Source organism: Tamandua tetradactyla, chromosome Y, assembly GCF_023851605.1.
Source record: "Tamandua tetradactyla isolate mTamTet1 chromosome Y, mTamTet1.pri, whole genome shotgun sequence".
NCBI classification, from domain to species: domain Eukaryota; kingdom Metazoa; phylum Chordata; class Mammalia; order Pilosa; family Myrmecophagidae; genus Tamandua; species Tamandua tetradactyla.
Window position 1 is genome coordinate 15,584,859 of NC_135354.1, and position 15,439 is coordinate 15,600,297.

Below are 15,439 nucleotides of genomic sequence, written 5' to 3' on the forward strand. Positions count from 1 at the left end.
AAGAACTATAACTAGACTAAAGTCCCAACAGGCCCAAAAAGGTGAGGTACAAAGTGTGACCCATGAGGCGGTATGCTATGTTCCAAAAGAACTGCATGAATTTTCCAATCTATAAAGACATAATAAGGGGAATATATGTGGGAATGGATATTGAAGTTGTAGGATAAGAGTAGAAAGAATATAAAGTTGTATAAAACTGAATTAATTGATATGGGGCCACTAAGCAGAGATTCTGCCTTCAGTGTTGTAGTTCAAAGGGCTAGAAAGAGCATTAAGAGTTTGTTTTGATGGTTGGTTGAAGCATGGATCAAAAGATGGCTGACATAACCTGAGGTCAAAATTGCAGAACTTCTCGGGTATTATGTACACGAGGGGCTTAGAGATATTAGACTGTTATAGTGGATTTATCACGGAAGACTTGCTTACACACCCCAGGAATGTTCAGAGGGCACATCTTTGAACAGAATCTTGAGAAATAAATTTGTGAGACTAACTCCATCATCCCTGAAGAGGACCATAGTCTCCTCTCTCTAGGTCAAATATTACTGGGGAAACTTCTGTCAAAGAGCTGGAATCATTAAACACAATGGGGAAGAACTGATCCCAAGTAAGCAGAAGCCATGTCGTGACAGTTAATCACCATAGACAAAGTAGGTGTGGCCACCATATGGATAGGAGACAAAGCAGCAGTCAAAAAATCTGACTCACGGAGACTTGTGGCATTGGGTAGATCATGGAGTAGCTTGAAGTAAAATAGATGGGCAGTCTATGAAATCCTTGTTTCAGCTGTATAAGCAGTTAATTCTAGTTCAAGTAAGGAGAAGTCTAACATGGATTACAGAAACAGTAAGTCACAGTCTTTAATCAATTCCCAGACTTACGTTTACAGATCCAGAGCCTCTCAAATGATGGAAGAGCTGGGTACCCTTGGGGAAGAATGCTTTTACACTGTCCAAAATTACACCAGACTTCCCCAGGAGACCTATGACTTTTCACCAAGGTAACTGGCATTGGAGAAAAGAAAATGATCAGATAATCGGGGATTTTTAGACACTGGCTCACAACACTAAATCCAGGAGACCCAAAACATCCCTCCTGTCCGCCAGTCAGAGTAGGGGCTTATGAAGGTCATGTGATTGGTGGAGTTTTATCCCAGGTCTGTCTCACAATGCATCCAGTGGCTCTCTGGACCCGCTCATTTCCCCAATACTAGAATACATAATTGGAATTGTTATGCTAGCTGGCAAAGTCCCTACATTGTTTCTCTGACTCAGGAGTGAGGGCTATTATGGAAGGAGAGGTCAAGTGGAAGCCACTAGAACTGAGTGTACCAAACAAAATAATGAATCAGAAGCAATACTGGATTCCTGAAGGGATTGCAGAGAGTAGTGCAACTCTTATGGAATTGAAGGATGCAAGGGTGGTGGTTCCCTCCACATATCCACTCAACTCTTCTAATTGGCCTGTGCTGAAAAAAGATATGTCTTAGGAAGATGACAGTGGTATACCACAAACTTAACCAAGTGGTGATTCCAATTGCAGCTGCTGTTCCATACTGATATCATTACCTGGCAACTGGTATGCACCTATTGATCTGGCAAATGCTTTTTCTCAATAGCTGTCAGTTAAGAGCACCAGAAACAGTTTGCATTCAGCACACAAGACCAGCACTCTACCTTCACTCTCTTCCCTCAGGGCTATATAAACTCTTTAGCTCTATGTCACAAGCTTGTCTGCAGGGTCTTTTACTGTTTCTCCCTCCCACAAGGCATCATGCAGTTCCATTTTATAGATGACACCATGTTTATTGGATCTAAACAGCCAGACGTAGCAACTACTCTAGACTTACTGTGAAGGCATTTGCATGTCAGAGGATAGGAGGAAGTCCAACAAAAACACAGAATCACCCCACCCCAATGAAACTTCTAGGTGTCCATCGTGTAGGGTATGTCAAAATATTCCTTTATGGGGAAGATTAAGCTATTGCATCTCCCCAGCCTACGGCCAAAAAAAAGAGACATGATGCCTAGTTAACTTCTGGATTTTGGAGACAACACATTCCACATTTGGGTGTGCTGATCCAGCAGATCTACCAAATGATCAGAAAAGCTGCTAGTTTTGAGTGGGATTGAAACCAGAGGAGGCTTTGTCACAAGTATTGGCTGCTATACAAGCTGTTCTGCCACTTGGGCAATATGACCCTGCAGATCCAAGATGCTGGAAGTGTCAGTGGCATATAGTGATGCTGTCTGGAATCTTGGCTGGCCCTATAGGAGAATCACAACAGAGGCCACTGCCATTTTGAGGGAAAGCCTTACTGTCCATCGCAGAAGACTACTCTAATTTTGAAAATTGAAATTTTTGATCTGCTACTGGACACAGAGACCACATACTTAACCATCAGCTACTAAGTTACAAAGAGACCTGAGCTGGGTGTTCTCTGACCTACAACAAACTATAAACTTTGGCATGCACAGCAGAACTCCATATGAAATGGAAATGATATAAAAGAGATAGGGCTCAAGCAGGAACTGAAGTCAAAATTAAGATACATGAGAAAGTGGTCCAAATGCTATGGCCATCAGTCCTGCCACATTACTGTCTCTTTTCCAGACCAGAACTATGGCTTTTGGGGAGTTCCTTAGGGTCAATTGTTTGAGGAAGAGAAAACTTGGGCCTGGTGTACAGGGTTCTGCACAATATGCAGGGACTACCCATAAGTGGTGCACTCCAACCCCTCTATGGAGTGTCCCTAAAGGACAGTGTTGAGAAGAAATCCTCCCTTTGGGTGGAACTTTAAGCAGTGCCTCTGGTTCTTCATTTTACTTGGAATGAGAACTGGTCACAGGTTCCGTTACATACTGAACCATGAGTATTGCAAATGGTTTGACTGGTTGACAAAAAGTCTGATATAAAGGTATAATGGATAGAACTTTCTAAATACACAAAGATATTTGTGTCCCATGTGAATGTGAAGAGCATGGCCTCAGCAGAGGAAGGCTTTAGTAATCAAGTGGGTAAGATGACCTGTCCTATAAATACACGTCATCCTGTTTCCTTAGCCACTCTTGCCAATAGCCACTGGGCTCATGAGCAAAGTTGGTCATGGCAGTAAGGATGGGCATTATACATGGTCTCAGCAGCATGGACTTCCACTCACCAAAGCCAAACTGGCTGCAGCCACTGCTGAGTAGCCAATTTCCCAGCAGCAGAGACTTACACTCAATCTCTAATGGGGTGTAATTTCCCAGGGTAATCATCCTGCTTCCTGGTGGCAGGTGGATTAAATTGGACTACTTCCATTATGGATGGGCCAGTGTTTTGTTTTAACTGGAATAGACACATACTCTAGATATGGGTTTGCCTTCCCTGTATACAATGCTTTTGCATAAACAACTATCCATGGACTTATGGAATGCCTTATCTACCATCATGGTATTCCGCACAGCATTGCTTCTGATCAAGGACCCACTTCACAGTAAAAGAAGTACAGAAATGGGTGCATGCTCATGGAATTCTCTGGTCTTATCTTGTTCCCCATCATCAACAGGCAGCTGGTATGGTAGAATGGTGTAATGGCCTTTTGAAGATCCGATTATGATGCCAACTAGGTGATGATTGCAGGGTTGGGACAGTGTTCTCAAGAATGCTGTTTATAGCTTTGCGCAGTGGCCGTATCGAAGCCAATGAGGTTTATCTGAGGTGCAATTATTGCTAATTGAAAACTTTTCCCAATACCCCGCTGTGATGACTTGAAATATAGTTGGCACTGGCAATTTTTGACAGTCTCTATGGAGACTGAGCTATTCTGTGTTAAAAAAAAAGAGTACTTTAGGTAGTAGCTTTTGTTTTCTTGAGCAGTTGTTCTTGTCATTTTCTTGTTTTAAGAAAGTTACCACGTGGTAGGATACTGTTCTCCTTAGATAAAAAAGTTGTTACTCTAGAATTGTAGTTATTGATCAGTGTTTAGTTTTAAGCTTTTTTATTCTCATTGTGGTTTCAAGAAAATTTTGGGTCTTTTGTTTGAAAGGTTTCCTTGAGACTATCATAAGGCTTTGATGTGTGTGTGTGTGTGTGTGTGTGTGTGTGTGTGTGTGTGTGTTTAATAAAATTTTAAAAAATTAAAAAAAAAAGAATGCTGTTTATGCTCTGAATCAGTGTCCACTCTATGGTGTTGTTTCTCCCATAACCAGGATTCATGGGTCTAGGAATCAGCAGTGGAAATGAGAGTGGCACCACTCACTCTCACCCATAGTGACCCAGTGGGAAAATTTTTGCTGTCTTGTTCCTAAAACCTTACTCACTGCTCATCTACATGTCTTAGTTCCAAAAGGAAGAGTGCTCTTTCCAGGAGACACAACAATGGTTATATTGAACTAGAAGTTAAGACCTGGCCATTTTGGGCTTCTCATGCAACTGAATGAATGGGCACAAAAAGGGATTATCGTTCTGTCTGGGGTGATTGATCCTGACCATCAAGGGAAAATATGACTGCAACTACACAATGGAGCAAAGAAGAGTTTTCTTGGAATACAGGATCTCATATCCTCTAGGGTACCTTTTCATACTACCAAGCCCTGTAATTAAAGTCAATGGAAAACTGAAACAATCCAATTCATGTAAGTCTACTGTAGTCTAGATACTTCAGAAGTGAAGGCCAGGGTCACCCCTGATGATGACATATGATTTTAATTCACTTTGCAATACTAAGCAAAATCATAATTAATAGGCTTTCTATGCAAATTATCTGTGAAAAGGGTGTTTGTGGTTCAGAAGAAGTGCAAAGTGCTCAATGAAACATGTATGGCTATCAGATATCCAACGTAAGCGTCATAGTAGTTTTACAGGATTCTATCTGTACGTTTTTTAAGTGTTCTTCTGTATCACAATCAGTGCATATTTAAGACAATAAAATATTTTTATCATTCATTAAAAAACTGTTTTTTCTCAGTCTTCTAAGTAATGTAAAATGTTTAGATTAAGAAATGGTATTAAATTCTATAAAATATGAAATTGCATTTCAAAACTAAGTGACATAGCATTTTTGTATCATTTAAGTAACTGTTCTGTGAAGTGTATCAGGCTAAAAAAATAAGTGCTTATAAGATGATACATTATATTTTACTAGGCTTTTGAAACTAAGCCACATAGCAGTTGAACAGACTCCTAGGTGAATGTTCTGTAAAAGTGTCTTTCTGGATCAAGACAAGTGCCTAGAAGTCAATGATACATGATTTTCTCTCAATTTTCCATAGTAAGCAACATAGCAGATTAGGAACTTTCTAGGTGAAGTTTCTGTTTTATGCCAGCTCCAAAGAAATATAACCAGTTCAATGAAATTAGTGCTACACCCAGATTCTAAAATAAAAGAACATAGGAGTTTCCCAGGCTTCTTGGAGAATGTTCTGTAAAAGTATGTTTCTAGCTTAAGAAAAGAGCACAGATGTCAATGAAACATATTTCCCTCAGTTTTCAAAGATAAGCATTAGGGTAGTTTGAAGACTTCTATATGAAAGTTCTTTGAAAAATGTGTTTTCTGACAGAGACAACTGCGTAGATGACAAGAATACCTGATTTTCATTCAGTTTTCAAAACTAAGTTATAGAGTAGTTAAGATGCTTTCAAGGAAAATGTTCTGAGTAACAGTGTTTCTGGGTCAAAGGTAGTGCAAGGGATTCAAGGAAACATTACTCACAGATTCTGAAACTAAGCAACCTAGTATGTTTGCACATTTCCAAGGAAATATTCTGTGAACAGTGTGAACTTCTTTATCAAAGAAGTGCTTAGACGATCATGAAATATGAATATCATTCAGTGTTAAAAATTATGGCACATAATTTTTTCCCAGAATTTAGGACATTGCTCTGTGAAAAGTGCTTTTTTTGTTCAACAAAAGGGAATATTAGTCCATGACATATAAATTTCATTCAGTCATCACACATAAACAACAAAGTCCTTTCTTGGGTTTTTAGGCAAATATTTATGTAAAGATTTTTCTGGTTAAAAGAAGAGATTAGAATTCAATAAAATTTGTATTTCATTGAGTTTTCAAAATAAAGCAGCCTAGTAGCTGCATGGTTTTCTTAGAGAGTGTTCTTTGAAATGTGGCTTTCTGGCTCAAGAGAAATGCATAGACGTTAATAAAACAAGTATTTCTCACAAAATTCAAAGTTACGCAACATAGCATTTTCATAGACTGTGAGGTTGTCCTATCTGTTAGATTCAGTGCCATCCTAAAATAGTCTGTTCTTAGAATGCTGTTGTTTGGAAGGTCCATGCTTGTCCTCCTTGAATGGCATGGTAGCTGCCTGAAAGACTCTTGTACCTTGACACCATTCATTAATACCTTCCTATAAAATGCACACATGACAAATTCTCTTTGTACAAAGACCTGTTTTAAAAAATAATAAAGTGTGCCTCAATCACTGTAACAAGATGCAAAATCAGTGTGTTCTAGATTGTTAACTGTCAGAATGTGATATACCAGAAACAGAATGGTATATCAGCTTTTAAAGGGGGAAATTCCTAAGTTCCTAGTTTAGCATTCTAAGGACATGAATATGTACAAATTCAAGCAAGTATATAAAAATGTCTAGTCTAAAGCCTCCAGGGGAAGATACCTTGACTCAAGAATTTGAAGACATTCAGGATTTCTCTGTCAGTTGGAAAGGCATGTGGTGAGGTCTGCTAGTTTTCTCTTCAATGGCTTCCCCAGAGCTCTGTCCCTTTCTGATGGCTTTGTCAGTTCTGGTGGCTCTGTTTGCTTTGACAGCTTTGAAACTTTTTCCAAAATAGCTCCCTCTTAAAGGGCCCTATAAGCAACCCCACCTTGAATGGGTGGAGGCACATCTCAATGGAAACCACCTGATCAAAATTTACCACCCACAATTGGGTGGGTCACATCTCCATAGGAACAATCAAGAAGATCCCACTCAGAAGTATTGAATGAGGATTAAAGAAGCTGGCTTTTCTGGGGTAAACAACACATTCAAACCAGCACACAAGCATAGATGATAATGAAATATATGAATCACTCAGTTATCACAGTTAACCAACATAGTTGTTTTAGAGCCTTCTAGGTGAAATTCTGTGCAAAGCATGTTTTTGGCTCAGAAGTAGAGCACAGAAGTTAATGATTTATATATATCAAACAGTTTCCAAAACAAATTCTAATAGAAATTTCACAGCAGCCTTTTAGGCACATATACTGTAGAAACTGTTTCCAGATTAAGATAAGGGCATAGAGGTTAAAGAAACATATTTTCCTGTTTACAAAACAAAGTGGCACTGTATTTGGCAGACTGGCCAAATATCCTTTAAAAAGTGTGTTACCTGAAGAAACCAGGTACACAGAAAACAATGATACATGGGTTTATTCAGTTTTAAAAACTAAGCAACGTAGTAATTAAGAAGCTTTTGGAGCAAGTATTCTGTGAAAATTGTCAAAAGAAGTCAATGAATCATGTATAACTCATTCCCAAAAGAACATGCAGTGTTTGATGTTTACAGGTAAATGTTCTATTTATAACAGAACATTCCACTATATTAAACCATCATTGCATAATTGACAATGAAAAATGTATATCACCCATTTGTCAAACTAACCAATATCATTGTTTTGCAGCTTTTTAGGTGAATATGAAAAGCATTTCATAGTTTATGTGAAGGGCATAGATTTCAATGAAACATGAATTTAACTCAACAGTCAAATTAGTCAACATAGTTCTTTTGCTACCATTTGAAATTGCTTTGAAAAAATTGTACATCTTGCCAAAATATGTGCATATAAGTCACTGATACACAAATTTCCCATAATTTTTAAAACTAAGCAAATTGAAGTTTCAAAGTCTTCTATGAGAATATTATGCAGAAAGTGTGTTCTGGTTCAGAGCATGGGCTTACAAGTACAAAACACAAAACTTTCACTCTGTTTTCAAACTGAGCATCATATTATTTAACAAGCTGTCTAGGTGAATATTGCATGAAAGTATTTCCAGCTCAAAGAATTGTAAAGAAGTCAATAAAACTAATAACCTAAGATTAAAAAACAATGCAATATAGAATTTTCATAGGCTGCTAGGAGTATTGTGCCAGATTGAAGCTATTATGTACCTAGAAAAGCGATGTTTTAATCCTGACCCAATTTTGTGGTCAGGATAAACAAAAACCTATTGTTTATGGTGGAACCTTTGGATTGTTTCAGTAGAGATGTGACATTTCCACTACAGATGTGACCTTTTGATTAGTTAGCTCCACGGAGATGAGACATACATTTTTGGTGTGGCATTTTGAATAGATGGATATATAGCTCTGCTCATTCAAGGAAAGTCTTGATTAGTTTACTGGAGTCCTTTTAGAGGGGAAACATTTTAGATGAAGCTCAGATACTTGAGAACCAACATGAGACCCATATAAGATAGATGTGAAAGGAAAATGCCACCTTCTAGAACCAGAAGCCAAAGGACCATTGGACACCAACCACATGCTTTCACAGCTGGCTGATGTATTCTTGACCTATCTGCCTTTCTTTCTTGAGTTAAGATATTTCCCTGGATGCCTTAGTTTTGATATTTTATGGCCTTAGAAGTGTAAACTTGCAACTTAATGAATTCCCTTTTTAAAAGCAATTCCATTTTTGGTATATTGCATTCCAGTAGCACTTAACAAACCCAAACAGACCTTTGTACCAAGAGTGATGGGCTGTGGTTTGCAAACACCAAACATGTTGGAATGGCATTTTAAATGGATAAGCAGAAGATGCCAGAAAATGTGTGAGGATCTTGACAGAGAAGGCCTAGAATGCTTTGAAGTGAATAATATCATAAGATACCCAGATGACAATTTAGACAGAAATCATGAATGTGTCATTGCAAACTGGAAGAAGGTGATCTTTGTGGATGGAGGCAGAATTTGAGAGTGATAATACTGCATTCTTAGCTGAAGAGATTTCCAAACTAATTGTGGAAAAGTAGTATGGCTTCTTCTTGCAGCTTATAGCAAAACATGACAGGAAAGAAATAATTTGAGAACTGAATTCTTGAAGCAAGGAAAACAGAAACTGTTGTCCTGGAAAGCCCCAGGCTTCCAGAAAGCAAAATCAGAGAGGCATTTGTCTATATAAAGATTAAACAAACATGGAACCAGTCAACCATTACAGGCATGCAAGTACTGGAGATGGAATTATCCAGAAAGAATGTGTAGAAATCCTATAGTCTGATGGTTATGATCCCCAAATACTGCCAAGTACATTGTTCTGTCTGTATAAGTTGAACCATTTTCAATCTGGACATTTTAAAAAGGGATAGAAGTGGGACAAATTGAAGGAGGACCAACCTCAGAGGCAGAAGCATGGAAGCTATGGTCTGGAGCTAGGAAAGTGAGGCCAGGACACAGACCCAAACCCCATGCATATGGAGAGGGGTAGTTTGCCCTAGAGGCAGAGGATTGGCCTTCCATTTAACTGTTATGGAAGAGTTTCAGTGCTCCAGACCTCAGAAGGTGAAGTAAATGAACCCAGAATTGTAGGGAGCCTGGTGATATTGCCCTATTGTTCTGAAGGGTTTGAGTGTGTTCTCTAGAGACAGCAGAGAGTCTGGGAATTGTTCTGATGTTTGGAGGGTGGAGCTGAGAAAATGTCTTCTCAATAGTCCCTAGTGTTATAAATCTCACACCAGTGTTTGCAGTGAGCAGAGCTGCTGCAAAAGGCCATGGAAAGAGTGGGACTCTGCTTTCTAAAGCTATGCTGATAAATGACCTTCAAACTTAGATAGACAATGGTATTTGCCTGCAGGATTATGGATCTGTTTATGTCATTGACCCTTGTTTACCTTTCAGTTTCTACCTATAGCAATGGAAACGTATATTCTACGACAGAACCTCCCTTACATATTGACAGCAAATAATTTGTTCCAGTTTCACAAATCCAGAGCCAGAGACAAATTCTGTGTTAGGACAGATCATGTCTGTAACTGATTTGGATGAGATTTTGTACTGCTTTTATTTTGTATTGCAATTGTGTTCTTGCTGAAATGTTTTTACATTTGTGATAATGTGTTAGAATAAAAAAATTGTATATGGAAAGAACATATCTTTCAGGGTCCAGAGAATGGGATGTTTGAAACTATTATGTACCACAGAACAGTAATGTTTCAATCCTTATCCATTCTTGTGGGCTAGGCCTATTATTTAGGGTGGAAATTTCATTGGATTGTTTCCATGAAAATGTGACTTCATGGAAACATGAAGTGGTGGGTGTGAACTTTTGATTACTTTACCTCCATATAGATGAGATGTGCCAAATTTTAGGTGTGGCATTTTTAATAGATGGAGATGTGACTCAGCCCACTCATGGCGAGTAATAATTAGTTTACTGGAATACTTTCAAAGGGGAAACATTTTGAACAATACTCAAAGTCATGGAGAACGATTGCCTGAGAGCCAAAACTAGACCCAGATATTTGGAGATGCAGAAAGAAAACATCCTGGATAAACTATCTGAAACAAAAAGACAAAGGACCAGCAGGTGCCAGTCATATGCCTTCTCAGCTGATAGAGGTGGTCTGGACCCATTTCTCTCTTGAGTGAAGGTATCCTTCCCTGAATGCCTTAATTTGGACATTTGGGAATTTTTATGGCCTACAAACTGTAAGCATGCAAAAAAAATCCCTTTTTAAAAGCCATTACATTTTTGGGTATATTGCATTTTGACAGAATTTATTAAATTCCCCATTTAGAAAGCTGTTCCATTTCCGGGATGTTGCATTCCAGCAGCTTGCAAACTACAACACCTAGTTTTGAAAAGTAAATGATATACATGTTTTATTGTCATCTCTATAATTGTTTAGATAAAGACACACATGTTTCACAAGTCACTAACTTGGAAATCCATGAGAATATTATGATACTGAGATTTGAATATGGGCCACAATACACACTTCATTCAATTCTGTGCATTTATTTTGAGCCAAAGACACATTTTTTCAGGCATTCACATAGTAGTTTTCAAAAGTAGTATGTTTCTTATATAAGTTATTTCTTGCAAGAATTACTTCAAAGATATTATTCATGTACAAAGAGTGTTTTATTCCAGGGTATGAGGGCAAATGGCTATTGCATGCTATGAGCTATGTCCAAAAGGAGACCATCAGCAATACCACAGCAACAGTAGAGGTAAATAATGGGGGAAGGGACAAAAGTTAAGAGGAGGTTTAGATCTCCTGTTTGACAAAGATATGTTCATTGGTTTTCTTTCTCTTGGGAATGATGAAATTATCTAAACTTGAGAGTGTTGATGGGCTGTGGGCTTTGGGCCCTCTACATGATGCCTAACAAATGCAGGTGGTTGAAGGATGCACTGACTGAGAGGTAGATCAGCAAATGATAGTTATATGTATGAACAAAGGTTGTGCTGCTACAAAAAGGAACAAAGTCATGAGGTATACAAAGATGTGAATGAACATGTTGGACATTTTGTGAGGTAAAATAAGACAGAAACAAAAGAACAATGATACGGTCTCCTTCAGAAAATGCTCATAAGATAACAGGGGCCTGGATTGTAGGCTTTTACAGTAGACACATTAAATTTAGAGTGGTGATTATTATTTCTGGATTTCAAGAGGCTGTTTTATATATATAACCTGATATTTAGAGATAAGCATGAAACCAATCAGGTTGGCATTACACTAATTGAAAACACAGAGGTAAGGAAAACAGTGCCTGTGTGGGTTTGAATCTTTGGATGGAACCCAGAAAGGCCATGTATTTTAATCCTCATTCAATATTGCTGGCTGGGAGCATTTTGATTGTTCCCATGGAGATGTGACCTACCCAATTGTGGGTGGTAACTTTTGCTCAGATAGCATCCAAGGAGTTATAACTCTACCCATTAATCCTTTAAAAGAGGAAATATTTTGGAAAGAGTCCCTTTTTTTGTAGAGCCATGAAAAAGCCAGCAGGTGCCACCATGCTTGCCATATGCTCTTCCAGCCGAGAGAAATGTTGAATGTCATCAGCCTTCTTGAACCGAGGTATCTTTTCCTGGATGCCTTATATTGGACATTCCTATAGACTTGTTTTAATTGGGACATTTTCTCAGTCTTTGAACTGTAAACTAGCAACATATTAAATTCCCCTTTATAAAAGCCATTCCATTTCTGGTATATTGCATTCTGGCAGCTAGCAAACTGGAATACTTTTGTCTATATTTTAGAACCACACATACTCTTTGAGACCAAAGGAAGGAAGGTTTGTTTGGTCTGGAGCTGAAATTTTCTGTCCCACATGGTCTAACTCAATCTATCTGTATAACTCATTTGAACAACTGAAACACAGGTGGAGCTGAGAATAGTAGAGAGGTCCTTTAATCCTGTATAGATTACTGTAATACCTTAATACATCCTAGAGTATATTAAACAGATAATCAAAAAGTAATGGCAATGTCCCTCAAGGGATGGGAGAAACAATATGGAACTATTAAACCTTTTACCATCTGGAAATCCCCTGATACTGTGTCAAACTTTAGGGACACCCAAATCAATAGGCCAAGCCCTTGATCTTGAGGCTTACTCTTGTGAAGCTTATGGAGGTGGTGGAGAAGCATAGACTACCTAAAGGTATGTCTAAGAGTTACTTCTGGAGGACCTCTTTTGTTGCTCAGATGTAGCCTCACTCTCTCTAAGCCAAACTCTGCAAGTGAAATCACTGTCTTCTCTCTCTGTGGGACACGACATCCAGGGGTGAAAGTCTCCCTGGTGGTGTGGGAAATGATTCCCAGGGATGAGTCCAGCCCTGGCACCATGCAATCAACAATTCCATCCTGACTAAAAAGGGGAAAGAAGTTTAACTAATAAGGTATCAGTGGCAAAGAGAGTTCAAATAGATTTGAAAGTATATTCTGGAGGTTGGTCTTATGCAAGCTTCAGTTAGACCTTGCTACCTATCATAACCTACCAACCCCCAACCAGGACCATTCCAGCCAATCCCAAAGAATACTTAGGGCAATATATAAGATTCCACTAGGGTTCCATGCACTAGAGTAATTGTCCGACCTCCAGATAGGTCCCTATACCAGATAAGTCCTGAAATTTAGAGGGCCCAGACTCTTCAGAACACAGATAGTTTTATTTCCCTACTCCTTATTAGTGACAGGCCCTTCCAATATGAAATAGTTAGAATTTCCATAGCCCAAACACCCCTAAAGAGAAGGATGAAAAGATCAAAGGTGATGATGGAGTTATATAGAGAAGACATGATTTAAAAACTGAATATGATTTCTGAATTATGAAGTTGATACTCTTTTGGTTTCCAGTATCTTAGAGAAGCTAGAAATCAAAACCTAAAATTGTGAAGTTATAATCCATGCTAAACTCTGAAATATGTTCTAAAACTAACTGTGGTGCTGTGCTTTAAAATGTATTGATCTTTTGTATAGATGTTATTTTTTCAGAAAAAAAGAAGGAAAAAAGTTGAGTGTGGTGATAAAAAGTATTAATGCTCTCTAACTTCCTGTGTTCTGGAGCAGCTAGAGGGAAAAATATAAGAGGATCATATGGTAACCCATGACAATGTGTGGGATCTGTCCTGTAACTACCTGTTTCAAAGAGTTCTTTGAAAACTATTGCTTTTTCTATTTCTTTACTGTGTATATATGTTAGACTGTACAATAAAAAAGTTTTAAAAAATTAGTATGTTTCTTAAATTTAAGAGTTTAGTGACATTCAATTTTAATTAAATGATTTGCATTTCCTTTGAGCCAGAAACACACTTTTCACAGAGTATTGCCTAATAAGCTGCAACTGCAATGGGATTAATTTTGAAAGCTGAGTGAAATAATTGTTTCATTGCATGAGTGATAGTCACTCTGGCTCAAGACAAATTAATGAAGCATAAATTTCACTCACCTTTTAGAACTAAGCGACATAGTACCAATGCAGACTTCTCTGTGAGGTCTGATAAAAGTGTTTCTGGCTCAAAATTGTGCATAGAATTTTAAAAGAACTTATTACTCAGTTTTCAAAACTAAGTTACATTGTGCTTTCAAAGACTTCTATATGAATGATTTGTAATATATTTGTTTTCAAATCTAGACAAGGGTAAAAAGACCACAAACATGCATATCATCTAGTTTTCAAAACAAAGCTAACCAAATGTTATATAGATTTTTATGTGACTCTACTGAGAAAAAAATTTTTCTGGATTAAAACAAGGGATGGATATATTTCACTCAGTTTTCAAAAGCAAGTAGGTGATAGTTTAGTAGCTTTCTGGGTGAATGTTCATTGAAAACTTTGTGTTTGGGTCAAAAGAAGAGTTTTGAGGATAATGAAATATGCATGTCACACATTTTTCAAAAGTAAGTAACAGAGTTGTGTTGCATTCCTGTTGGAGAATACTCTGTGAACATGCATTTCTGGCTCAAAAGAAGGGTTTGGAAATGATTTGAATATATATTTCCCTCAGATTTAAAAAAAATGAACATATCGTTTTTGCAAACTACCCAGCAAATGTTCTCAAAATGTGTAATTCTGGAACGCGATAAGTACATGGAAGATAAGGATACATGAATTTCATCAGTCTCCAAAATTAAGAAAAGAAGTAGTCAAAATTTCTATGTGAATGTTTTCTACCAGTGTGTTTCCAGCTCAAAGGAAATGCATGGCATTCAATGAAAATTCAGTTTTACTCATTTGTCAAAACTAAGAAAGCCACAAGTTTTGTATATTTCTCCACAAATATTCTGTTAAAAGTGTCTGGTCCAAAAGAAGTGCATAGCCTGATGAAGTATGTGTTTTACTCATTATTCTCCAAGGTTTTAATGTGAATTATCTGTGAAATAAAGTTTTGTAGATTTATACATGAATGTTTTATGAAAAAATGCATTTATGGATCAATACAAGGTCACAGACTCATGAAACATATATTTCACTAGTTTAAAAATTAAATGCCATTATAGTTTAGCAGTATCCTTGGTGAAAGCTCACTGGAAAATATATTTCTGGGTCAAAAGAAGTACACAGAGGATAATAATATGTTTGTTACAGATTTTTAAGACATAAATAAAACAGTTGTTTCAGTTTCCTAGGAGTATATTCTGTGAAAATATGTTTCTTGCTTTAAAAAAGCATGCAATTCAATAAAACATATTCTTCTATCAGTTTTCAAAACTAAACAATATCACTTTTTTGTAGACTTTTAGGCAAATATTTTCTGAAAGGTCTGTATCTGAACCAAGAACATTGCATATATGTTAATTTACATGAATTTCATCCAATTTCCAAATCTAAGCAAATACAGTTAAACTTTCCAAGTGAGTGATCTCTGCAAACTGTGTTTCTGTCTCAAGGAAATTACATAGAAGACAATGAAACGGGAGAGCTTGGCTGCTGCTATGAGTCCCTTTCTCGAGCAACTACTAGGTGAACTGGAACAGTGCAGAACAGCT

General features: G+C 37.6%; 1 non-coding gene across 1 annotated transcript; it reads left to right on the forward strand.

Moving 5' to 3' along the window:
* The first annotated feature begins 3,657 nt into the window (after positions 1–3,657).
* On the forward strand, positions 3,658–3,798 carry LOC143672646 (U4 spliceosomal RNA). Its single transcript, XR_013169928.1, has one exon. It is a non-coding gene; the product is annotated as a U4 spliceosomal RNA (small nuclear RNA).
* Positions 3,799–15,439: the final 11,641 nt, after the last annotated feature.